Source organism: Ictidomys tridecemlineatus, chromosome 5 (assembly GCF_052094955.1).
Source record: "Ictidomys tridecemlineatus isolate mIctTri1 chromosome 5, mIctTri1.hap1, whole genome shotgun sequence".
Taxonomy (NCBI): Eukaryota; Metazoa; Chordata; class Mammalia; order Rodentia; family Sciuridae; genus Ictidomys; species Ictidomys tridecemlineatus.
Window position 1 is genome coordinate 174,366,094 of NC_135481.1, and position 26,771 is coordinate 174,392,864.

Sequence of the window (26,771 nt, forward strand, 5' to 3'; positions counted from 1 at the left end):
ACAGCCTAGCCTGGGAGCTGACGCCGGTGACAAGCCTCCACCTGTCACCCCCACTAAACCCAGGCAACGGTTCCATCAGATAAGACACAGGGTAGCTTTCCAGTTAAAGAAGTCTTGGAAGGAAAGCCCAGGGGTAAGATAGAAAAAGTCCTGTCAACTTTGAAGCAACTCACAAAGGACATACAGTAAACTGTGCATCGACACTACAGCCCCAGGGAAGGAGGGAAGATTGTAGCCAGAATGCAGGTGCAGACATGGCGGCAGTAATGGGGTTCAGATTTCATTCTGAGCTTCCTGGCCACTTGGGTGAAAAGGGAAATTGTACTCCGTCTTGTTCTCATGGTTAGGAGAAAGCAGGAAGCAGATTAATTTGGGGGGAGAAATAAGGATATCCCAAACCAAGTGTCAAAAGAAAGAATTTTGCATGGGATTAACTGCAGGAGCCTGTGAGGAGGGTGGTATAATTTGGGTATGAGGTATCCCCCACTCCCAACATCCTGTGCTAAGGCGGGAGTGTTGGGAGGCGAAATGACTGGAGCCTCCTCAGTCCACCCTAGTGAGAAGGGACCGGTGGTCACTGTGACGTGCAGGGCATGGCTTGGGAGGTGGGGCACTGGTGGTGAGCCTGGAAGGGCGAGTCTCTCCTGCAGCCCCCTCCCCATTTCCCTCCTCGGCCCCCAGCCCGCAGGTCCTGAGCCGGTCCCGCCCACACCCCTCTGCCGTGAGGAGCTGCCTCCCTGGGCCCAGAGCTCCCCGCTGGAGCCTGAGCCAAAGCCCTTCCTCCTCTAGGCTGTGGCTGCAGGTATTTTGGCCACAGTGACGTGGAGCGGACCAGCACCAAGGTCCTCAGGCCAGAAGACGGTGCCTCGGAGCTGGACCGAGTTCCCCGCTGTGCCGTGCTTCCTCACAGGGTCGAGGCACCCGTGGGTCACGAGGACCACAGGGCTAAAGGGCGTGGAGAGGCCACCAGATCTGCCGGGGCCACGTCCCCATCCCAGACGGGGGACCACAGACCCCCCCTGCCTCCACCTCCCTGCGCATCCACGACTCTAGTCCAACTGCCAAGTTTACTTAGCAGAATCCCACAGCAGGGACAGGCCTCAGCTCCTCGAGGCCACGGGCACGAGCACCCAGGCCGCTGGAAGCCGAGTCGCACCCATCTCCCCGCAGCTCCTGGGGGCTAAGCACAGAACGGCCCCCATCAGCCCCTCAGCTCTCTCCCCGCAGGCGCCCTTGGCCTCGGTCCCGGCCAGCCCTGCTGGATGCCGCCACCTTCCAGGAGACCCAGAGCCGCCAGGAGGCCCCGTGGCTCCCAGTTCCTGGATGAGGGCAGGTGACCATCAGATGCCCCCCTGCCCCTTCACTCAGCCCGAGTCGGCTTTTCAAGATGCTTTAGGAGGGAGGTTCTGACAACCTGTTAAAGACCCCATCTCCATGGTTCTCCCCCTGCCCAGGGTAGAACTGAGCGGGCAGAAGACACAAAGGCTCCGGGGTCAATTACAACGAGATCTGGATCCCAAACTCCCACAGTCACCATATTGACGAGGGTGGACGTGCTACTCTACTTCTCGAGGCCTCGGTCTCCTTATCTGTAGAGTGGCGCTAACCCAGGTCTCCAGCACAAGATGGCCCTGAGGAGCAGTGACATTTGGTAAGTGCCTGGCAAGGTCCTGGCATTGGGAGAGCCCGCCAGTGGCAGTTATTTATTTACCTGTTATTATTCTAATGGACTCCACATATTATATCTTTATCCCAACCCCAAATCTTTTTTTTTTTTTTGTACCAGGGATTGAACCCAAGGGCGCTTAACCACTAAGCCACACCCCCAACCCTTTTCAAAACTGTTTAATTTTGAGACAGAGTCTCACTCAGTTGCTGAGGCTGGCCTAGAACTTGCCATCCTCCTGCCTCAGCCTCCTGAGTTCCTGGGATGACAGGGGTGCACCACCACCACTGACCCTACCCCAAAACTTAATCTAAAATATTGTAATAGTTTGTATTTTAGATATTTCTAACTACAGTGTCAGTTTTTATATCTTCTTAGTTCTACTGGCAGAGAGAGAGACAGAGACAGAGAAGTCACAGGCCAAGAGCTGTCCACCAAATCACAGAATTTCAGGACACTGCCATTTTGGTCAAACAGAGTGTGTTGAAGTTAAATGTCCAAAATGCAGATTTCTGCTTTTTCCTTCAAAAAAAAAAATGTGGTTTTCTGTAGCTTTCCTTGTGTCTGTTAGTAGCGATGCGGTTGTTCCAGGTCAACACTCAGGTGCATCGGAGGAAACACCAGCTCTCTCCCCCTCACAGTGTGGCCAGAACCCGACACTCGCCAGTGACTGCGGTCTCCTCTCCCCAGTCCAAGCCACCACCATCCCTCCCCTGGACACAGCAGTCCCCTAAACCCCTGCATCTCTACTGTAGCTGGAGAGGTCCTTTCAGAACGCAGGTCAGACAGATCCCTGCTCCCCTCAGAGCCCCCCAGCAGAGCCCATGGTGATGCGGAAGGAAGCCGAGCTCTTACTCCTCTGACGTTAGGCCCTGCACACCCTGCCCTCCGCCCCGCCCTCCCGCCCTCATCTACTGCTTCCTGGTTCCCTGGGCCTAGTCACCGGGACTCCGTGCCTGCTCCTAACCTCAGGACCTTCCCACGTGCCATCCTTCTGCCTGGAACACTCTGCTCCCAGACGGCTACCTGCTGTAACGTCACCCACCTGAGGTCTTTGCTCCCAAGGCACCTTCTCCATGAGCCTTTTAAAATACAATCCCCCACCCCCAGCACACCCTCTCTTTCTACCCACACTTTATTTCCCCCATGATGCTCAGCAGCATCTAATATACTGATGTGCTTATTTTGTTTATTGTCTTTAGAATTTAAGGAAGACAAGGATATATAAGGAAGCCCTGGATACATGCCCATTTGGACCTTTTTGGGGGAGGGTACTGGGGATTGACCTCAGGGGCCCTCGACCGCTGAGCCACATCCCCAGCCCTATTTTTTATTTTATTTTGAGACAGGGTCTCACTGAGTGGCTTAGCGCCTCGCTGAGTTGCTGAGGCTGGCTTTGAACTCACGACCCTCCTGCCTCAGGCTCCCAAGCCTCTGGGAGGACAGGTGTGATCTACTGTGTCTGGTCCATTTTGATCTTTATTTAGTCCCCAGTCCCCAGGACACTGAAGACACTCAGTTCCTATTTGCCAAATAAGTAGGTGTGCACACCCTGGGGTGGATGTCACCACCCAAGTAAGTATGGGCTTCTGAGCAGGTCGACAGCAGGGCAGAAGTTCCACAGTGCTTCATTTACATGATGACAGTCCTTTCCACGCAGCCCTCTTTAGTGGGCTTGTCTCTGTGTGAGGTCATGAGGGGGAAGGGTCTCCTCCGCCTCCGAGTCCTCGGGGACCAGCGGAGACTGGAACACAGCACAGCCACTGGGTCTTAGCGGGGAGAACCAAAGCCGCAGGGTGTTTTGCCGTTGTCAACTGCAGCACCGGGGACGGAACCCAGGTCTCGTGCATGCAAGGCAGGACATGACTCAGGGGACCTGTCCCTGAGCTCCATTCCCACTTCCTTTTACTTTTTAAACGTCAAGGCAGGGTCTCACTTTGCGGGCCTGCCCTTGGACTTGCAATCTTCCCTGTGTCCGCACCCCCTGGGCGCAGGCGCTACCCAGCTGCATTCTCTCCATTCGCCCTGGCGCAGGCTGGGGAAGGTCTGGAACTCGAGTGGATCCCTCCTGCCCCCCAGAGCACCTCTGCACACTCAGGAAACCCAGTTAGTTGTGTCAACAACTCCCGATCCTGACCGCAGCTCTCAGAGAATGAGCCAAGAGAGTCAAACCCGGGGAGCCATCCTTCGGGAGTCTCCGTGATGAATTCACCTGCTTGCTCAGATTTTATCTGAAATCCCCAAATCAATACTCAAGTCCCTCCCAGTCCACAGTCTCTCGCAGACAGGGGAGGTCCCGCGACGTGACCTTGTTCCCGCTTTCTTCCTGTCCACAAGACGAGGCCCCAGCACAGGGCCAAGGTGCTCCCGCGTTTCTATGCCTAAGATGACTGAGGGTCTCCCCGAGAAATTGCCTGGATGGGGTGAGCCCCCCCAGGCCTGGCTGCCGAGCTGGGGCTGGTGTTCACGAGCATGAAGCCACGTGGAGCAGGAAGGTGCTTCTAAACAAGCCCCCAGACAGCAAGGCTCTGCGTCCAGGCAGACGGCCCGACCCGAGACTCACAGGTCCCAGACCCTGTGTTTCCCCTCCCAGCTCAACAGTCTGCACAAGTTGGTAGAATATAACTTCCACACATGAGGATCGACCTCCAGCATGGAGGTTCCCTCCGAGGCCGGTAGTGACTCCGATGCCGCAGTTCAGGAGACGGTCAGGCACAGTGGTGCAGGCCTGGAATCCCAGCGGCTCGGGAGGCTGAGGCCAAGTTCAAAGCCAGCCTCAGCAAAAGCAAGTTGCTAAGCAACTCAGTGAGACCCTGTTTGTACATAAAACACAAAATAGGGCAGGGGATGCGGCTCAGTGGTTGAGTGCCCCTGGGTTCAATCCTGGGTACAAAAAAAAAAAAAAAATCAAAACCAAAAGAAAGAGAAGTTCAGGTGACAGAGTCACACCCCTGTATTGCCAGCAGTGGGTGCCAGCCTGGGTCACTCTCGAGGCTGATTTCTTTAAAGGCACACTGTTGTGACCCAAGTGCAGGGCAGCCCATGACAAGCCCTAGTCCACAGAGTGCGTTCCAGCTGGCAGGACTGGCGGCAGGCGGCAGGAAGCCTTTGGAGACCATGCACTTGGCAAGAGCAACCATGAAGGCTAAGCAAAGCCCCGCTCTGGGCTGGCCACCCCCCGTCCTCCCAGCTCCCACAGGCTGGGGCCTTGGTCTGCTCTGCCCTGGCTGCAGCAGAGTCAAAGTCCGAGCTGCTCCGAGGCAGGCGACCATGGTGCCCCAAACTGGCAGCCCACAGGCTGCACCAAGCCTGCCAAGGGCCTTCCTTTCACCTGCGTGCGTCTGGATGTTAATTTGAGTCAACCTTTATAATTTTATTTTATTTATTTTTTTTATATTTATTTATTTTTTTAGTTATAGGCAGACACAACATCTTTGTTGGTATGTGGTGCTGAGGATGGAACCCGGGCCGCACGCATGCCAGGTGAGCGCGCTACCACTTGAGCCACATCCCCAGCCCAACCTTTATAATTTTAAATCAGATTTATTTTTTGAGTGGGGGAGAGGACTGGGGGTTGAACCCACGGGCACTTCACCCCAGTCCTTCGTATTTTGAAACAGGGTCTTGCTAAATCACCGAGGCTGGCCTCCAACTTTCGATCCTCCTGCCTCAGTCTCCCCAGTTGCTGGGATTACAGGTGGGCGCCACTGCGTCCAGCTCAGATGTTTTTAATCCAGGCTTCTGGTTTGTCTTGAACCGAGGATCTGGCAGCACTGTGCCCACATTTCTGCAGGGCAATGACTCTCCAGGGCTCAGAAGTGGCTCCCTTTGGGCAGAATTCTTACCTCAGATCTTGCTCTTAACCTCTTGTTAGCTGCCTGGCCCTGGGGTTTGGCACGTCTCATGGAGCCTAGACCCACTGAAGGCGGAGGACCTGGGCTGGGGGTGGGGAGGGGTGGCACTTGCCCAAGGCGCCCAGTCAATCGGTGGCAGAGCTGAGCTCAACCTGCGGCTTGCAGCTCTGAATCCAGGGCAGTGTGATGCACAGGGCGGGCAGGAACCCAGCCCTGAAATGAATGCTCTTTGGCTTGGATCCCAGCCGGTGAGAAGAATGGGGGGCTGGGGCTAGTGGAGAGTCCTGGCAGGAAGAGGCTGTTGGGCTGGAGAGGCAGAGCACCCCACTCCCGCTACAGCCAGCAAAGAGCGCTCTTCCTCCAGCTGCTGCCAAACACTGACTCCCTCTCTGTGAAACGCACCAGGTGAACGGCTCAGCCCCTCCCCTGCCCTGTTGACACAGTGCTCTCAAGTGTCCCTTCCACCTGTCCTCTCCCCTGAGCAGCCAGAGCGTCACAGTCACAGGATCCAGCACACCACAGACAGCAGGGACTCTAGCTGGGCGCACGGTGCGCATTCCTGCAAGCCCTGAGGCTCGGGAGGCTGAGGCAGGAGGATGGCAAGTTCAAAGCCAGCCTCAGCAACTTAGCAAGGCCCTAAGCAACTCAGTGAGACCCCCTCTCTAAATAGAATGTACAAAGGGCTGGGGATGTGGCTCAGTGGGAAAGAAGGAAGGAAGGGAGGGAGGGAGGGAGGAAGGAAGGGAGGGAGGGAGGGAGGGAGGGAGGGAAGGGGCTCTATCCTCAGGCAGCTCAGAGCTGGGGCCCAGGGCGCTGGGCTTCGTCTGCTAATTGAGGTTCAGTGGAACGCGGTGGTGTACCTGGGAGTCTGGCGCCAGCACTCAGGGGACGGTGGTGTCTTCCCCTTGCTCTACAGACAGGAACTCCTCCCAAGGAGGACACAGACTGGAGAGACCCCCTCAGCTCGGCCTGGGTGGATTTTACATTTTTAATATAGTTATTAAAGTAGAACTCACCCTTTAGAGAACTTCCAGTTTTGCTACTCAAAGATCAACCACTGAATAATTTGATTGTTACTCTTTTTTCTTTTGCCTGAGCACAGATATTTTTTGGCAGGGGGTAAGGGGAGCATTGTTATTTTTACACTGTTCTGGCCATGGTGTGTGTGTGTGTGTGTGTTCTGGCCATGGGGTGTGTGTGTGTGTGTGTGTGTGTGTGTGTGTGTGTGTGTGTTCTGGCCATGGGGTGTGTGTGTGTGTGTGTGTGTGTGTGTGTGTGTGTTCTGGCCATGGGGTGTGTGTGTGTGTGTGTGTACACCTGCGCTGGCGGCACCTGTGCATGTGCAATTTTGTATCTTAAAGTTTTAACACAGTGTAGGAATTGTACATATGGCATATTCTTTATAGAAAGTGTTTTATGGGCTACATAATATTCCACTTTGTTGGTCCATGATGGTTAATGTAACTTTTCTCTGCTAAACATTTAGACTTTATTTCTGTCATAAATAACGCAAAAATAGATATATTTATGCACGATTACTGTTCTGTATTCAGAAATTTTTCCTCAGGATGGATCCCTGCTAGGGATTAATAGGGTCAAAATGTCTGAATGTGTTACCAAATTGTTTTCCTGGAGGTCTGTGTCACTGATTTCCCCTGTTTATGACAGCCACACAGTAGCTGGGGTTTCCACTCTACAAAACCACTGGAACTGGACCAAAGCTCAGACACAGAGTCACCAGGTCCAGGCATGGGGGCTCACACTTATAATTCTAGCAACTCAGGAGGCCGAGGCAGGAGGATCACGAGCTCAAGGCCAATCTCAGCAACTTAGTGGGACCCTGTTTCAAAATAAAAATTAAAACAGACTGGGGATGCAGCTCAGTGGTAAAGCACCCCAGGATCCAATCCCCAATACCATTTAAAGAAAGAGTCATCCAGGATAGTCCTACCCTCCACCCCACCCTCTGTGGCCTTCACCCCCATGGGGCAGTGGGGAACTGAGGCTGAGCTTTAAAGTGGCCCAGCTCCAAGACCCAAACACAGGCTCCCAAGCTCCTCCTTCTCCTAACGCCAGCAGGTTCTGTCTGTATGGCGGCTCTGGAGTGGCTGTGTCCATCCACACTGACCAAGCCTCTCCTGTGCACAGTGGTTGCCTCTGCAGACAGACAGTCCTGGTCATCAAGGCCTGGCTCCAGGAGTGGGTGGGCAGAGGCGAAAACGGGTCTCTGCAGGAGTCAGGGGCACCGGAGCAGGATTCTCAAGGGTGAATGCCCAGCTGCTGCCGGGCACTAAGAGCAGTCTATGGAGGAGGGCTTCGGACAGTGCGGGGTGGGGCGGGGGGCTGAAGTTCCTGCAGGGCTAAGCTCAGGGCGCAGGGAAGTAGAGAGGAACACAGGCCGGGAGAGGAATCTACAGAAGAAAAGTCCTGAGCAGTTTTAAGGTCAAGGTCAAGTTTAAGGCTCAAGGTCAGATCTATATTGTAAAAGACGATCCTGTGCTAATTCTGTCAAGAATAGGTGGGGAAAGGAGGAGGAGAGGTACTAGGAGACCAGGTGGGGGGTAATGAGGCTTCAAGGGGGGGCTGCCAAGCTAAAGTGGGGGAGGGAAGGGAACGGTGGAAGGAGAAGCAGAGATGGCTTCAGAGAGACACTTAGGAGGCCCAGGAGACACCCTGTGGGGAATGAGGGGGAGAATAACAGAGACGATGCGGGCACCCTAAGAGGTGGGTGATGAACTCCAATCACTGCCTCCCAAAGGTCACACGCTCCCTCTCCCTTAAAACAGAAGCCAGTTTTTGTTCTGCTTAAACATACAAGCAGACACGGGCTCTGTGTCCAGAGCCGCGGTGACAGTCCTGGCCTGTGAGCTCGAGCTGCCCCAACTCGGCCGCCTGCTCACCTGCAGGGGCTGGGAGAAACCGGCCTCCCCTGGCTGGGAGCCTTGCCAGGTGCTGGAGCAGGGCTGCATTCAGACTGCGGCTCAGCCACCAGGCTGAGGGGAGCCAGGCAGCCCGCCGTGACCTGGAGGGCAGGTGACTCCAGGCCCCAGGCAGGGGGACGCACAGAGCCCTCCTCTCCGGCCTCTAGCTCCCGGGGAAAGCCTGGCAGAGTACAGCACAGTATTGGCAGCAGGGGACTCAGCTGTCGTCCACGCACAACTGGAGGGCACAACCCTGCTGACCGCGGACCTGTCTCCCGTCTATAAAGTGGAATCCACACCTGCCGCCTCTCAGAGCTACTGGGGCAGCGTGACCTCCGTGTGACCGCCGTGTGACCTCCCACCGCACTCCCTTCCCAAACGTCTCGGGAACCATCTTCGCCCGCCTTTGCCCGCCATGCAGGGCCCTCCGCCTGGAAAGTCCCCGCCTGTGTCCCTATGCAGCCTGCTCCTCTCCCGGTTCGGTTCCTGCAGGTGTGCGCGGCTCCCCGCGGGGCCCCACCACGTCAGCCCCCTCCCGGCACCTTAGAGCCGGAGGCCGCACCCTCTCCCAAGGCTCCGCTGTGGACCACAGCCTCCCAGCTGTCGGCGTTTCTCGGCCTCCACGCCCCCACGCACGCACAGGTACGCATGCACACCCCACACGCGCATGCACACCCCCACACGCGCACACGAGCTGCTGGAGCGCTGTGGACGGGCTCCCTAAGAGGCGCTGATGGTCCCCTGCTCCTGTGGGTCAGAGCCCGGGGCGGAGCACAGCGGAGTCAGGCATCCCCCACCCGCCATCAAAGAGCACGCAGCCTCCTCCTCCGCACCCCAGAGGCCTTTAGATCACAATGGGGCAGACCCCCAGGCCTCACCCTCGCGGTGCCATGGTCGGCTGCAGAGCCCTGCGGAGCCTCCCGCCCACAGCCAGGCGCTGTGGTGGCCTTCTCCCAGCACTCACCCCGGGTCACAGGAACGAGGCGTCAAGGGCCGGCCACAGCCCTCTTCCTCTCAGATCAGCGAGCCCTGTGGGCTCTGGCATTAAACTTTCCTGGGACTGTCGGCAGACGGAGGCTGCAGAGCCCTGTGAGTACCTGCAGGCGCAGGCCTTCCTGACCCGCCTGGCAGGAGGAAGAACTGAATTCCGAAGCAAGGGTCTCTCGGAAGCCAGTCTCCCTTAGATTCTCTCTCTTTTCCCCCTCTCTTTAATTCACTTTCTGCAGTACTGCGGATGAAACCCAGGGGTGCTCCACCACTGAGCCACATACACCCCCAGCCCTTTTTTTATTTTTTATTTGGAGACAGGGCCTGCTAAGGGCCCAACCTGATCTTGAGCTTGTGATCCTCCTGCCTCAGCCTCCCCAGATGCTGAGGTTATAGGTGTGCACTCTGTGTACCACCGTGGTGCCTGGCCAGTCTTTTAGATTCTCTCTTAAGTTTTCTTTTTTTTCAACCCCACATGTACCATGAGTATGAGACTCTCACAACCCCTCTAGGGAAAGCCACAGACCGAGAGAAAATATTTGCAAAACATATTGTTTGACCAAGAATTTGTATTCATAGTGTTAAGAATTCATACAACTCAGAAGTCCAGTAATTCTTTTTTTCTTTTTCTTTCTTTTTTTTTTTTTTTTTTTTTGGTACTGGGGATTGAACTCAGGGCCACTGGACCACTGAGCCACATCCCCAGCCCTATTTTGTATTTTACTTGGAGACAGGGTCTCACTGAGTTGCTTAGCACCTCGCTGTTGCTGAGGCTGGCTTTGAACTCACGATCCTCCTGCCTCAGCCTCCCAAGCCGCATGGATTACAGGCCTGCACCACCACACCTGGCTCTATTTTTTTTTTTAAATGAGCAAATCGGTAAAGAAGATCCATGGATGGCAAACAAGCATATAAAATGATGATCAACGTCATTAGTCATTAGGAAAATGTAAATGGAAACCCAGGCTGTTGGAATGGCTAAAATTAAAGCCTGGCCATTCCAAATGCTGGCGAAGTTGTGCAGGGGCTGGAATCCTCACACGCTGCAGCTCTGGGAATGTACAATGCACAGAACTTTGGAAACACGTGGGCATTTCTCAGAAAGTTAAATATGTATTCACCAAATTATAGTCATTTTACTCCTAGCTATTTACCCAAGAGAACTGAAAAACACATGTTCATTGAAAGATTATACACAAATAGTTATAGTAGTTTTATTTGTATTACAAAAAAAAAAACCTTGGAAAATAACAATTGTCCATCAACTGAATGGACAAACAAATCATGTTTTATGGTTTATCCACACAATGGATGCATACCATTCAGTAAGAAAAAGGAAGATACACACAACAGGACTCTCAATAATGCTGAAGCCAGGTGTGGTGGTACACGCCTGTAATCCCAGTGAAGAGTGGGAGGCTGAGGTGGGAGGATTGCAAGTTTGAGGCCAGCCTCAGCAACTTAGTGAGACCCTGTCTCAAAATAAAAAATTAAAAGGGCTGGGGATGTAGCTCAGGGCCAAGTGTCCCCAGGTTCCATCTCTAGTACCTCAAAATGGAGATATACTGAGTGAAAGAAACCCAATCAAGAGCAGTGCACCCTGCCTGGTTCCTTTATAGGAACTAGAGGCCAGCTGGGCTGGGTGTGGCTCAGTGGAGAGTGCTCACCTGGCAGGTGCAAGGCCCTGGGTTCAATCCCAGCACCGAAAACAAACCAAAACAAAGGCGTCTTCAGTTGTTGTCTGGGAATGAGGTGGGAGGAGGCTGAGGGGGGATTACAAAGTCTGATGAGGGTGGACCGTCCTCTCACTGTGGTGGTCGGCTCTGGGTCTACACTTATGTCAAAACTTACCCAAAGGTGACTTTAAACACCGGCAGCTTCCTGTTGTCCACTCTGCTCAGTGACGCTGGAAGAGGAGAGGGGCCTATAGCTGCTCTTTCTCCTGGGAACAGCAGTGTCACCTGCTGCTGGCATCAGTGCTGTGACCAGCCCTGTGCAGGGACCCCAGACTCTCTGGATGGCAGGGCTGATGAGCACAGCTGTCTGTCACAACTCCAGCAAGGTCACCTACTGGGACAGCCAGGCCCGTGTGAACGGCCCACAGAAAGGAGAAGAAGATGGATGGGGAAGGCAGAGCCGTCCTGGGAGGTCAGGTGCATGCACACCCAGCCCCCCCACAGCCCCCCACACACTCACACCAAGTATGAGACTGCCACCTGGCCTCTGGGGCACCGAGGATTCCACCTGACCCCAGGCCACTCGCGCTCTGCTCTGGTTCGTTTGGGGGACTGGGGATTGAACCCTGGGGCACTTAACCACTGAGCTACACCCCTAGCCCTTTTAGTTTTTTGAGACAGGGTCTTGCTAAGCTCCTGAGGCCAGCCTCAAAGTTTGGCTTGTGATCCTCCCGTTTCAGCCTCCTGAGCAGGGTAGCTGGGACCACAGACAAACCTTGCTGCGCCCGGCTTAGGCTATTTGTCACATACTCAGCATTTTTCCGGAGTGTTTCCTCTGTGACTGGCTTGTGCAGGGCAGGGGGATGCAGGGGCACATCCACCCCATCTCTTCCCTAGGGCATGCGTTCCAGCAGCCACGGTGTAGCCTTCCCCAGATCCACCAACACCTGCTCAGGCCGACTCCCCCCACTGCGGCCATCCGAGCCCCTCTCCAGGGCCTGAGTTTCTCTGTGCCCTTGCCACTTCTTGGGAGGCACCGGCACTGGCCTCCTCCAAGTCTTGCAATGAGCTCACACGTCCAGCGGGACTGTCTTTATCTGTGCTAAGCAGACCTCCAAGCCCAGCCCAGCTGACTTCTTTTTTTTGGGGGGGGGGTCTTTTTTTTTTATTGGTTGTTCACAACATTCCAAAGCTCTTGACATATCATATTTCATACATTAGATTCAAGTGGGTTATGAACTCCCAATTTTACCCCAAATAGATTGCAGAATCACATCGGTTACACATCCCCATTTTTACATATTGCCATATTAGTGACTGTTGTATTCTGCTACCTCTCCTATCCTCTACTATCCCCCCTCCCCTCCCCTCCCCTCTTCTCTCTACCCCATCTACTGTAATTCATTTCTCTCCCTTGATTTTTTTCCCTTTCCCCTCACTTTCTCTTGTATGTAATTTTGTATAACAATGAGGTCTCCTTCCATTTTCATGCAATTTCCCTTCTCTCTCCCTTTTCCTCCCACCTCTCGTCCCTGTTTAATGTTAATCTTTTTCTCATGCTCTTCCTCCCTGCTCTGTTCTTATTTGCTCTCCTTATATCAAAGAAGACATTTGGCATTTGTTTTTTAGGGATTGGCTAGTTTCACTAAGCATAATCTGCTCTAATGCCATCCATTTCCCTGCAAATTCCATGATTTTGTCATTTTTTAGTGCTGAGTAATACTCCATTGTGTATAAATGCCACTTTTTTAATCCATTCATCTATTGAAGGGCATCTAAGTGGGTTCCACAGTCTAGCTATTGTGAATTGTGCTGCTATGAACATCGATGTAGCAGTATCCCTATAGTACGCTCTTTTAAGGACTTCAGGGAATAGTCCGAGAAGGGCAATAGCTCGGTCAAATGGTGGTTCCATTCCCAGCTTTCCCAGGAATCTCCATACTGCTTTCCAAATTGGCCGCACCAATTTGCAGTCCCACCAGCAATGTACAAGTGTACCCTTTTCCCCACATCCTCACCAGCACTTGTTGTTGTCTGACTTCATAATGGCTGCCAATCTTACTGGAGTGAGATGGTATCTTAGGGTGGTTTTGATTTGAATTTCTCTGACTTCTAGAGATGGTGAGCATTTTTTCATTTTTCATTTTTCATGATAGGAAAACAGGAACTTAAATTATCACTATTTGCGGATGATATGATCCTATACCTAGCAGACCCAAAAAGGTCTACAAAGAAACTACTAGAGCTAATAAATGAATTCAGCAAAGTGGCAGGATATAAAATCAACATGCATAAATCTAAGGCATTCCTGTATATCAGCGACAAATCTTCTGAACTGGAAATGAGGAAAACCACCCCATTCACAATATCCTCAAAAAAAAAAATACTTGAGAATCAACCTAACAAAAGAGGTGAAAGAGGGCTGGAGATGTGGCTCAAGCGGTAGCGCGCTCGCCTGGCATGCGTGCGGCCCGGGTTCGATCCTTAGCACCACATACCAACAAAGATGTTGTGTCCGCTGAGAACTAAAAATAAATATTAAAAAATTCTCTCTCTCTCTCTCTCTCTCTCCTCTCTCACTCTCTCTTTAAAAAAAAAAAGTTTAAAAAAAAAAAAAGAGGTGAAAGACTTATACAATGAAAACTACAGAACCCTAAAGAGGGAAATAGAAGAAGATCTTAGAAGATGGAAAAATATACCCTGTTCATGGACAGGCAGAACATCATCAAAATGGTGATATTACCCAAAGTTCTCTACAGGTTCAACGCAATGCCAATCAAAATCCCAATGGCATTTCTTGTAGAAATAGATAAAGCAATCATGAAATTCATATGGAAAAATAAAAGACCCAGAATAGCAAAAGCAATTCTAAGCAGGAAGTGTGAATCAGGTGGTATAGCGATACCAGATTTCAAACTATACTACAGAGCAATAGTAACAAAAACAGCATGGTACTGGTACCAAAACAGGAGGGTGGACCAATGGTACAGAATAGAGGACACAGTAACCAATCCACAAAACTACAACTATCTTATATTCGATAAAGGGGCTAAAAGCATGCAATGGAGGAAGGATAGCATCTTCAACAAATGGTGTTGGGAAAACTGGAAATCCATATGCAAAAAAATGAAACTGAATCCCGTTCTCTCGCCATGCACAAAAGTTAACTCAAAATGGATCAAGGAGCTTGATATCAAATCAGAGACATGGCGTCTGATAGAAGAAAAAGTTGGCTCCGATCCACATATTGTGGGGTCGGGCTCCAAATTCCTTAATAGGACACCCATAGCACAAGAGTTAATAACTAGAATCAACAAATGGGACTTACTTAAACTAAAAAGTTTTTTCTCAGCAAGAGAAACAATAAGAGAGGTAAATAGGGAGCCTACATCTTGGGAACAAATCTTTACTCCTCACACTTCAGATAGAGCCCTAATATCCAGAGTATACAAAGAACTCAAAAAATTAAACAATAAGATAACAAATAACCCAATCTACAAATGGGCCAAAGACCTGAACAGACACTTCTCAGAGGAAGACATACAATCAATCAACAAGTACATGAAAAAATGCCCAGCTGACTTCTAATGGTCAACTACTGAGATCTTCAGAATCATGGAAATTTGGGGCAGGAAGAATCTGAAGATGTCAAAGGTCAAGGTCAGAGGGACTCAAGTTCCAGAACCTTCCTGATCCGCAGGAACCCAGGCCTGCTTGAACCCTTCCAGTGAAGAAGGAGCTCATTACCAACCAAAGGGGTGCAGGATCTTGGGAAAACAGGAGGTTCTTCCTAACTCTAGAAGGAAGGGTGCTGTCATTTATTAAGCACCTACTAAATACTAAACTTTGTGCAAGGGACTTTGCATATATTTTTGTTTGTTTTTTTGTTTTTTAATGTGTGTGGTACTAGGGATTTAAACCTGGGGTTTTTACCTCTGAACTATGTCTGCAGCTCTTTTGGGACAGGGTCTCACTAAGTTGCCCAGGTTGGCCTTGAACTTGAGATCCTCCTGCCTCAGCCCCCTGGGTAGCTGGAATTACAGGTGTAGCTGGCACCTACAGAGGGAATTTCTGATCTGTTTTCTCATGCCAACTTTGCTCCTATGAGGCTGGAATTCACTGGGATGCTCATTTTACTACTGAGGTAACGAACAGAGAGTGTAAGTTACTTGTCCGTGGTCACAGAGCAAATCCACAGTAGAGGCGGAGAGGGCGGTTAGAGTGCATCCACCTCTGCTCTGTGCCTTCAGCGAGGCCCAGTCAGGAAGCAGGATCCCGCTCTCTGCCGAGGGCGGGATCCTGGTGTCCTTTACCTGGACAGCGGGTCTCTAGGTTCCTCACAACACACATGGCCCCCCGGAACCCAGGCCTGCTCTCTCGGGGACTAAGGGCCTGGGCTCCCTGGAGGTGCTGTGGGGGTCGGAAGAGGACCCCTGAAGGTGGTGTGTGAGCTGGGCCCCCCAACGGAGCTGAAGGCGCAGAGGGAGCAGGAGCCACAGGAAAAAGAAGCCCAGAGAGAGGGGACAACGCAGGGAAGACAGTGAGACGCCCGGACGCCGCGACTGCTGCTTGGGCAGCGCGCCCAGGGTCATTTAGGGACTTACTTGGCTGAAGCCATCAAGCGTGGAGACGTCCTCAGCCCCGAGCTCGCCCGTCCACCCGGGGTGAGCAGCCTGGCCCGCAAGGGCCCCGCAGAGAGCGGGAGGGAGGCCCAGCCAGCACCGGCCTCCTCCAGGAACAGGCCGAGAGAGCCAAGGACAGAGGGGACAGGAGAACCTGGGCTCTGGGGCCCGAGACCTGGCAGCTCGGCCCCTGGGAAGGAGCTGGGGACCTCGCACGGGACAGTGGCTCTGCTTCCTCTCCACAGCCTGCTCTCTCCCCTGGCTGCCAGGAAACTGCCAGAAGGTCACATGTCCCTGTGCCGTGCACAGTGTGGTGTCACTTAACTTGCACGAGAGCTGGGGCTGGGGGCAGGGGAGCAACCGAGGGGACGTCCCATCCTGCACACAGACCCTTTCCCACGGCCGCTGCCAACAGGGTCCCCTCTCCTTTCAGGCAGGAACAATCGATCCCTCTCTGGTGGATGAGGAAATGGCCAAGGGCGTAACACGACGTGTCCCAAGTCCCCGCGAACGAGTGACAGGACTGGAAACCGGCCAGGCCTGACCCTGAGGCCCTGCTCACCCTGAGCTGCTCCCAGGAGGCCGGTTCCTTCAGAGGATGGAGCAGGGGCTCCTCCCCCTTGGCTCTGTGACCCAAATGTGAGGGAGGTGACCTCCACACAGGTCTCACTGAAGGGGCAACGTTGGGCCCACCTCCTGAGGGGCTCTGGGGGGCCCAGGATCACTGTGCCTCCACGTTACTGTTTCAACAACCAGAGGAGCAGGGGACTGCCTTTGCCCACCCATGGCCAGCAGAGCAGCGGGCTCCCGGGCCCACGCCTCCCTCCTCCCCCCTCCCCCAGCCTGCGCCACCTGCTCTTCAGACCCTGTTCTAACCCCACCTCAGTGTAGAGCTCTGCTGCCAGCCGCTGTGCAACCCTGAATCAATTACTTCCCCTCTCTAAGCTTCAGGGTCCTCATCTGTAAAATGTGGATAACACATGCTAAGTGGGCCTCCTCCTCCTCTTCCAGAAAACCTTCCCAGATAGTCCTGACCTACAGCTGTTCTTTCTCTTGGGAACAGCAGTGTCACCTGCTGCAGGTATCAGTGCTGTGACGAGCCCTGTGCGAAGATCCCAGACCCTCTGGATGGCACAGCTGATGACCACGGCTGATGACCACGGCTGTCACAATGGCAGCCCGCTGCAAGAGTCGCTTCTGGTCATCTGGGCCGATGTGAGTGGCCAAGAGAGCAGCTGTCTTGGTGCTAGATGGCTTTTGTTCGAGAACATTCTCCTTGGAATGGGCCGGAATGTGCCTCCTTTGCTGGCATCTTGCCAGCACTGGTCTGGCGTCTTCAAGGCCTGGGGACCCCAAGTTCTCCCGTGACCTGCAGAGAGTCCCCTTTCCTACCCTGTCATCGCAGCAGGGAGGCCACGTCCAGCACACGGGGCTGGAGTCCTGTCCCCACCTCTCCCTGGTCCACAGCTCGAGCCTCCAGCTTGCTCTCCTAGGAGTCCAGTCTCCTCCTCTGGAAAAGCCCTGCCTCCCTAGTGCCGCCCTCGCGGGAGTATTCAACAACTGGAAACTTTGTTTCCTTCCTGATGCACTTATTGGGAGGCTGCGTGGCTCAGGAGAAGGAACACTCTGAGGTTGCAGACAGACCACGGTCTCAGTGTGGGCTCTGTTGCCAGGCGCTGTGCAACCTTGAACAGATCACTTCCCTCTCTGAGCCTCAGCGCCCTCATCAATGTGGATAACACAGGCTAAGTGGGCCTAAAACAAGGTCAGTTTTGTGGCGCCGGGGCTCAGAGCTAGGGTCCTTCTTCAGGGTCTTCCCAGTTTTTCAGGCCAATAATAACACTGCTCCACACCCAGTGGCTGGCACCGTGCAGGGTGCTGTCACAATTGCCACATCTGCCCTCTAGGGCAGGCACTCTGGTGGCCAGCACCTGGCACTCGGAAGTCAGTGTCAATGGAGACCCCACTTCCGTCAGGCTGATGCGCCAGCCGCGCCTCTTCCCTCAACCAGGCTGAGAGCTCCCGGTCAGGGGCCACTGTAGGTGCTGGAGACCCTCAGAACCCACCAGGGGGATTAAGGGACACGCATACTTCTTTGCCTTCCCTGGACCACAGGAACGCAGGCCGTCTTCGGTGGCCTTGATCTGAATCCCCAAAGGCCCTGGAGCCGTGTCTGCGGGGTCCCTCTTGCTAATCAGGAGCTCCTCTGAGGTCCCTCTCTAAGAATGCCGCCCGACCTCAGCTTCGCCTGTGCAGGGCCATGCAATAGGCGACAGCTTGCAGGCCGGCCCCCAGCGCCCGCCCAGCGGAGGCAGCATGCCCAGGCGGCTTCCCCGGGCAGGAGGGCGGGGGAAGGGCCAGGGTTCCAGGCCATCCTCTTCTGAGGCTGTCCACCAACGGTCAGGGACCTCTGGTGGGAGGCCTGGTGGGGCCCAGGCTCAAGAGGGGACAGGGACGTGTCTGGAGGCCTCAGTCCCCAGAGCTTCAGTCCTGCCAGAGCCACCCAAAACAGAGGGACACAACCAGGGCCTTTGAAGTCGGGGGCCCAGAAGCCAACGGTTGACGGCTGTCAAAGAGAGGCTGAGCTCTGAGCTCGCAGGTCAGGCTGCCCTGGCCGGGGTCGCCTTTCGGCCTAGTGTCCCTCCTCTGTGGACCTGCTGGCAATTTGCTGGGCAGGGCATGCCCCACATCTGAAACCCACATCAAGGCCGCTGCCTCATGGCCCGTCACAGACGCACCTGATTCTTTATTTGCTGATTTATTTTTGTGGTGCTGGGGACTGAGCCCAGGGCCTGGTGCAGGCCAGGCAAGCACCGCTGCACCGAGCCACGCCCCCCAGCCCACAGGCACATTTTAAAGTGTGCATTTGAAAACATTGTCCAGTCGGCCACATTTTTAAAATTAGAAGATGTCACAGACAAATATCTGGATTTCTGTGCTGTGGATCAGATCTGAGAACACGGGCCCACGTGCTCATGGACAAGAACGGCAGTACAAGAATCCCCATTTTTACAACCCCCCTGTGGCCAGCCCCCATGTTGCCTTTTTAGGAGACTGTAGTCGAGGTCCCTGGGGGCTTATGTACCTTATTTTAGCACACAGACCTCCCAATGGCCCTAGGAGATTGACAGCATCATCTCCCCATTCCACAAGTGACAAGCAGAGCCTCTGAGGCCAAAAGGAATCCAAACCCAAGCACCTGACTCCAGAGCCACACAAGGACACTTGTCGGTGGCGAGATGAGCAAAGTCAGGACAATGCACGAGCTGGCTGGTGGTCCTCGAACTGAACCCAGAGGCGCTCTATGATCAATCTCGTGAAGTTGCTGAGCCTGGCCTCCAACTTGCCATCCTCCAGCCCCAGCCTCCTGAGTATTGGGATGACAGGTGTGTGCCACCCCAGAGCCACCGTGCCCAGTAGGGGCTGTTTGTTTATCTGCAGTGTCTGGGACGGAACAGGCGAGGCAAGTGCTCGACCAATGAGCTACATCCACGGCCCACAGTGAGTTTCTAGAAAAGGAAAAGGAAAAGGCATCCGATTGGAAGTGGTGCCTTTTTCCTGACAGCATCGCCTTTCTGTCTCAGGGAGAGGGGTGTTTAAATGCTTCTATGTGACAATAAAGTGAACTCTCAGTGTCATTAGAAATGTCCTTCCCCAGCATAATAAAGAGCTGGCCAACCGAGGATGGGTTCCCAAGGCCCTCTGTGAGATCCAAGTCCAGGAGCCACTGCTCACCATCCAGCCCTCCTGTCCCCTCCTGTCCCCATGTGACAGCAGACTCCTGCTCCTCCTGGTTCAGTGCATGAAACAAAACACACAGCAATCGCCTCCAGGTGTCTCCTGTCTCAGAGACCCTCCCCAGCCCCGTCCCCCAGCCCCAGAGCCCTCCTCTGGCCTCTTGCTCCATTTATCTTATTCTTCCCCAAGTCACGGCTACCTGCACCCCGGCCACCCTTGCACCCCTAAAGTGGTTATAGAACAGGAAGAAGCGCTGTAGATGGCCAGAGTTGGAAGGGTCACCAGCTCCGCTTCCCAGAGGTGTGGACGAGCACAAGGCCTGGTCTCAGGTCACCACTGAGTGGATGGCAGAGCCAGCGCGAGGGCCCACAGCTCCTGGCTCCTCAGGGCTGGATCTCCGCACCATGCCACTTCCTCCCCGACACTGCGTTCTGGCCGGCTTGGCGCCTCAGTGACAGAGGACAGTGCTGGGCATGAGACAAACACTCGACAAGTACCTGCCCACTGGGGAGGCAGAGCACCGGGGGGGGGGGGGCACACAGGCTTCCCTCTCTTCAAGGGCCTCACTCAGTGTGTCACCTGCACCCAGCCTGTCAGCACCGGCTGCCCATCAGGTGGAGATGTGGCCCTGCAGGCCCCGGTGGCCCAGATGCAGAAAGAGCGTCTGCAGTTGGCTCAGAACTGCAGCCCCACTGCCCAGAGGGACAGCCCAGTCCTGCTGAGCAATCGCGGGGACTGCTTTCACTCTGAGTTCCTCCGGGAAGGACGGACGAGGGTGGACAGGGCCAAGGATCCCCCAAGCAAGGCAGTAAGCGGGCCTTCCAAGAGGAATTGAAGAGTCCAGCTTCTAGAATCCTCCAAGGACAGGGAAGGTTCTGGTCCACCCGGGGCCAAATGAATGGCCCAACTGGAACTGTGCCACAGAGTGAGCTTGGATGGCCCTCAGACGCTCTGGCCACCTTCTGAGTTGCTGGGGACAAGAACTAAAGGTCAGCTTGGCGCAGTAATGCACACCTGTAATCCCAGCCACTGAGGCCACTGAGGCAGGAAGATGACAAGTTCCAAGCCACCCTCAGCAAGAGCGAGGTACGAGCGACCCAGTGAGACCCTGTCTCTAAAGAAAATACAAACAGGGCTGGGGACGTGGCTCAGAGGCCCTGAGTTCAATCCCTGGTACCAAAAAAGTAAAAAAAGGGAGAGAGAGAGAGAGAGAGAGAGAGAGAGAGAGAGAGAGAGAGAGAGAGAGAACGCTCTAACAGTTCTCTAGAATGTTTTGGAGATGTCCTGAGCTAGTTGAACCTTTATTATCATTGTTTTTATTCCCAACCTCAATGTGCCACCTCACCAACACCGACCAGGCCCAGGGGGTAGGTGGGAAAGAGCACCCAGGCTTCTCTGCTCCCCTGAGACCCCGCGTCAGCACGCCTCACAGCTCCTGGGCATTTTTCATACTGACTGCTGGGTATCCAGCTCTCCCTGTTCCACGAGAACTTCTGGAAACCAGGGATCACCTCTGATTCTTTCCTGTACCCTGTGCTTTTCGCCCAGGACCCCACTAACAGACAACAGCAGATACTAACCAGCACCCAGCAGCGCAGGAGTCCAGCCCAGCCCCCAGGGTGGGGTGAAGGCACACTTGGGCCTCTTAGGGCCGGGAGAGGCACCCAGTTCGTTGGAGGGGTGGCAATGCTGACTCCCGGAGGAGCCTGGCTTACACGGTTACTGGGACAATGGGAGGCCTCAGACTAAAAGCAGGCCTTTGAGGCCCAGGCCAGCGGCTTCCAAGTTCTGTGACACATCAGCGGTCAGCCCCGGGGAGCCCTGAGCCCCTTTACCCTGGCTCTCTGGCCTCTAGGATTCTTATAAAGCGCTTGTGTGTTGGGAGGGTCTGAGGAGCAGATCCTCGGCCTGCGGAAGACAGAGCCAGCAAACAGGGCGCACTCAAAAGTGTGTCAGTCCTGACTGTCATTCGGACCCAGGCACCTTCCCTGGTCAAGGGGCACCCCGCCCCGTCAGAAAGCAGAGCTCGTGCCGAACTCCCCAACCGTGACTCACACACCCTTCAACCAGACCGGCCGGCCCTCGGCAGCAAGCCCGCGACCTCGCATCACCAAGCCTTCCCACCCTCCTGTCCCGACCCCTGTGCCAGTGTGCAAGGGCACCCTCACTTAGCCACAGCGGGGTTCATAAAGGAAAGCGAGTCAGGCCTCGTGGCAGGTTAACAAGGCCACCATCTCCAGCTGTGTCGCATGGGCACGTCACTTGGTCTAAACCTCGGTTTCCTCATCTTTCCAATAGGCCTAGGTTGTTCTGAGGCGTACGTGAGGTGGGTGTGGGTCTGGTATACTCTACACGTAACATCAGGAGGAATGAATAGTTACCCACTTGAAATAATGTCAGTCCTAAAGGAGCCTCAGCCGTCCAGCCCCGTCCCCTCAGTATAGCGATGGGGACGCAGAGACCTTGAGGGCGGCCTGGCTGAGCTAAGGCCGTGCACGTGACGAGGGGGTGGATGAGTGGGACCCGGGGCCTGATCTCCTGACCTCCTGCTGCCAGTCTTGAATCCTGCTCTGCTCCCTCCCTCCACACAGGGATGGCTGGGCTCACTCTCCCCAGCCCCTTCCCTCCACAGTCACGACTCACACTGGCCAAAGCCATCCGGACCCCTCCTTGGCAACATCACCACCCTCCCAGCACATGCGCCCCCTTTGGCCCTAGTCAGGAGCCCTAGAAGGACATGTCAAGTATCTGTTAGCCAATGACAATGGCAAAGCCGAGAGTATTAGTTATAATAATAACGATGACTGTGTCCTATACTTGAAAGCCCTCCTCCCTACAGCGCCCCTACCCAGTGCAGGATCTAGTCAACCCTGCTGCTGTAGGAAACATTTCTTCAAATATATTCAATCCAGCACTTATTGAGCATCTACTTTGTGCTCAACAGCACAGAGCCTGAAACACAGAGAGGAAAAGCCTCTGTCAGCAGGAGCTCACAGTAGAACAGGGATTTAGGGCAGAGCGGGGACACCATGGTTCCCTTTAGTCGAAATGGTGCAGTGGCAGCATGCCCTGCCCGCCCCAGTGGGGAACCTCTTTACCATGGTGTCCAAGGCAGAAGGCATCTGTGCAATCAACTGGAAAAGGCCAAATGGAGGCTGGAGACAACGCCATGGAGGGAAGATAAAGAAGAGAAAATATGGGTGCCCCAGACCTGACTCCCTGGTCTCAGGGAGAGACTCCTGGGAGGGGGGGTTCCTGTGAAATCCGAAAGTCTCGGTGCCCGTCCCCTTACCAACATGCAAGATCAGATGCTTCTGCTCCCTGGGAACCTCTGCCCGAGGATGTGAGGGGGCTCCAAGCCCAGGGCAGGCCTACACATGTTTCCTCGGGACCATCATTTGCTAGAGTGATGTCACAGCCCTGGCAGTGGAAATGTCTGCACCTCCTGGTTGCTGCCAAGGCCCTCAACCGGGTGGCCCAACACGTTCCAATATTCATTATCTCCTGGCAGGGACACCATCCTCAGGGATGTGGGAAAGACTGGCCCAGGAGGGGGAGGGGCAGCAGATTCAAGGCAGCCCTCCTCTCCTCTCTCCGGGTCCATCTCCCCTGAGCACCCACTATGTGCCAGGCATGGGCACCATCCCAGCAGCTTCCAGCAGGTACCCCTCTTCCCAGGTGACAGATGAGGAAGCTGAAACTTGAGGTGAGGCATAACAGCACAGGCATGTCACTGTAGACCTGTCTGACACTTCCAGTGCCAGGAGGCCCACAAGGTCAGCGTTTCACTGGAGAAGTCCAGAGCTGAAAGGCACTAACCCAGGGAATCCCAGTGAATCCACAGACCTGAAATCGAATGGCTTTGGTAGGGAGGTCCCCCTGACAAGAGCAGCTTGAGGGGTACCCTAAACGGAACAGACCATTGAATCCAACTCCTGCCTGGAACACAGCAGACAGACACCCACGCCCGGAGCATTTTAAGATGGCTACTTGTCGCCAACTAGCAAGTTCAGGGCCTAGAACCGCGATCTCTAGCACTTTTCCTCACCCCACTCCACGCAGATCATCTTTCCTAGGAAGCTCCTCCAGCCCAGCCCAGCCCACACCACCAGATGGGCAGAGAAGGCTCAGGGAACAGGCAGCATGTGACCAGGCCTCTCCTTGAGTCTGCAGGGCTGAGGCAGGGAATCTGGGGCTCCCCAGGCTGGTAGGTGTCGCCCACAGCCCCCTCCTTGCTGGGGAGTGGAGGAGAGTGCGGGCACCCGGTGCAAGCTCAAGGGAGACTGCAGCCCACTCTAGGAGTCCTGGACAGACACTGCGGAGCTCGGAGGCTCCCGGAGGGAAAGGTGGGGAAGAAGCAGTCATTGGCACTTGACCTTGGAGTAGGTGTGGGGTTCCGTCCTGCTCCCACCCCCAGTACCCTTGCTCCTTCTCCAAGAAGGAAAAAAAGAAAAGAAACCCCGCCTGTTTGCCAAATACCACAGGAAGACAAACAGGACGGGGAGGGGGCGCTCCCTGGCAGCGCTCGGGTGTCGCCCACCTTGGGCACCCCCTGCTGCGCTCGGCATCCTGTCATCAGTCAATCTCAGGCTGGGGTGGGGGCGCTTAGGAAGATGCAGGGGACTGAAGGGAGGGCAGGAATGAGTCACGCTTAATCCCTCTCGCGGTGTCCTCGGAGGGATTCTGTCGCAGCGAGCGGTCGCCAGCGGCCCCCCGGCCCGGGCGCCGGAGCGCGGTCCCTCCCTCCGGCCGCGGCCTCCTTACCTGAGTCCACTCGCCCTCCGCAGTCCCGCCGCCCGCACCGCTCCGGCCGGGCTTGGCGCAGCGCCTCTGCAGTCGCCGCTGCAGCCGCCTGGCCCTGATCAGCGACCTGCGGCGGCGGGGGAGAGAGACACACGGGGCGGCTGAGCGCGGGCGGGGGACGCCGGGGCAGCCGAGCCCCCCGCCGACCGCTGGGCCGCCCCGGGCAGAGGGCTGGGGGCGCGGGCTGCCTGCCGCGGGCCCAGTGCGCGGCTCCGCGCCGCCCCCACCCCCTGGCACTTGGCGCTCGTGGGTGCGGCGGGCGCAGCTGGGCGGTGGGCCCGGGGGTCCCCAGGGTCCTGGTCATCACCTGCCGAGGCTTCCATGGCTGTGGCTGCCCAGCCCGGGCCGCCGACTCGCTCTCCCGAGCCCCAGCTGGAGGCGGCTGGCCGGGTGCTGGCCGGGCTGGGGCTGCCGGGAGGGAGGAGGGAGGGGAGGAGGGTGAGGTGGATGCAGGGGACCAGCCAGTCGGCGGCTCGCCGGCAGCTGCGTAAGCGGCCCGTCTTCACTTTCCTTCTTAAAGAGATAGTTGATCTCCGGTTCCCCGGGGCCCCGAGGGACGCGGCGCGCGGGGGGGGCGGGGCGGGGGGAGGGGGGGCTCCCTCCCACCCACGCGCCAGTCTGTCCGGGGCGGGCTGCGGGGCAGGCTGCGGGGCGGGGCGGAAAGCGTGTTGACCCTGGGCAAGTCCCTTCGCCACTGGGGCCTCAGCTTTCTCATCTGTAACCTGGGATGAGGACACCCATCTCGCTCCCTCGCGCGCAGTGTAGTAATTTGAGCTGAACGCCTTTAGGAATGTTTTTCCCTCCCCAGACCCAGTCTGAGTATTTAATGTGGACAACCCTTGGACTACGAAGAAAATAATAAGCAGAAACTGATTTCTTAGGACAGACATGTTTTCCTTTGAAAGACTAAAACAGTGAATTGTTGATTAAAAAAGGAAAGCATTCGCAACCTAAAATGTTCATTTGGGGTCTTTCTCTTCAGTTTTCCCCAACAAAAAGATTAAGAAAAAAAAAAAGTCCAGGAAACTGCATTTCCACTTTCCATGTCTAGCCGGTCCACTTGAGCCATGCAACTTTAGGAACTCACTCTCTGGGCCTGATTCCTTATCTGCTCCACGGGTGGGTGGGGAGGGACTCCCTCTTTCTGAACAAGCCCTATCTGATCAGCCATCCTCTGCTCACAGGCACTTTTCTCTGTCACCTCTGCCATCTGCCCTGTCCTACCCGTCCGACTTTATCTCATGGCATGAACTGTCTTGTCTCCCTTGCTAGGCCTCCAGGCTTTTATATTTGCCATTCTTTGCCTGGAGTGGTTTGCTTCTTCACTTCCTCCAGGTCTCTGCTCAAATGTCACTGTCCTTTGGTGGGCCTCCCTTGATCACCCATATAAAATACAAACCCTCTCCTCCCCCACTCTTTTGCCCTGTACTTGATCACCAGCTAGCTGTCTTACTAGTTGTTTCACTAGAATATACACTATCCCCATTGCCTAGAACAGCACCTAACACATAGTAAGTGCTCAATAAGAACTGACTGAATGAACAGTCCAGAAAGCACACATTATTCCAGGCCCTAGTTGTCTATAAGAATGCTCAGATATCATGCTGGGGATCTTTATGTCTGAAGTCTCTTTAAGTCTTTAAGTATCTGTCTACTGTTGCTAAGGCTAAACTTGGTACCCTGTCTTCTCCCCAAGCTGACTTTTCCAAGAGAAAAATGTATAAACTAAGTGCAAGGACTTACTTCATGACTCTGCATTATTGGCCTGGTGAGAAATAGCTAATATTTATAATGTACATGAAGAAATCATTATTTTAAAATTTTCTGTTACTTTTCAAAGCCGAATATTTTTCTATAGCACTCTATAATAAGTGCAGTTTTTGTTTGTTTGTTTGTGTGTGTATGTGTCTTTTCTTGTCTTGCAATAAATGCATATACATTTTTGACAGTAGCTATATTTTCCCTTCTATTCAATTACACTGAATCTTCCTATCAGGTGGTCATTATTATACTAGTCATTGTGGGAAAATATGGCAGAGAAATTGTAGCAGGAATAGAAATTGTAGTTGAAAAAGCCATGTGAAATATTGAGGCCTGCTGTCTACAAAGCATAATGCTGTATTAACCAGTTAACAGAGGGATTTTTTATCTGTCGGAACATCCACCTAAATCATATATGACTTCTTTACACTTGAAACAAAACCAAAAGAAGCTATGTAGTCACTATATGGTTAGCAGGAGAAAATTTCTGAGCTCATTATACAAATATATACATATTTTTTTGTCTTTCCCCCATGTTTTATTTTGCTTGGTAGTTAGACTACATTTCCCAGAAATCTCCACTAGGAACATCTCCAAAACAAGAGAGCTTCTCTTTACCCCCATTATTTCCATCTGGAATGGTGTCAGCTAGTAAAGAATTCTCCTGAGCATCGGAAATCAGGTGATTGAGAAGAGAATCAGTGTTTAGTTATAATATTAATTGCAATGAGTGAGGATTTTAA

The 26,771-nt window shown here is 54.2% G+C and overlaps 1 protein-coding gene across 5 annotated transcripts in view; it reads right to left on the reverse strand.

Annotated features, from left to right (window-relative positions):
- Snph (syntaphilin) overlaps positions 1-24,775 on the reverse strand; it is a 45,689-nt gene extending 20,914 nt beyond the window's left edge. For 2 of the 5 annotated variants that reach the window (XM_078051554.1, XM_078051553.1), the window contains exons 1-2: positions 24,575-24,775; positions 24,229-24,334 (exon numbers count right to left, since the gene is read on the reverse strand). The gene's annotated coding sequence lies outside the window, so the exon portion shown is untranslated. The remainder of the gene's footprint in view (positions 1-24,228; positions 24,335-24,574) is intronic. The other 3 variants (XM_078051555.1, XM_078051556.1, XM_078051557.1) reach the window with 3 other exon arrangements.
- Between the last annotated feature and the right edge of the window lie 1,996 nt (positions 24,776-26,771).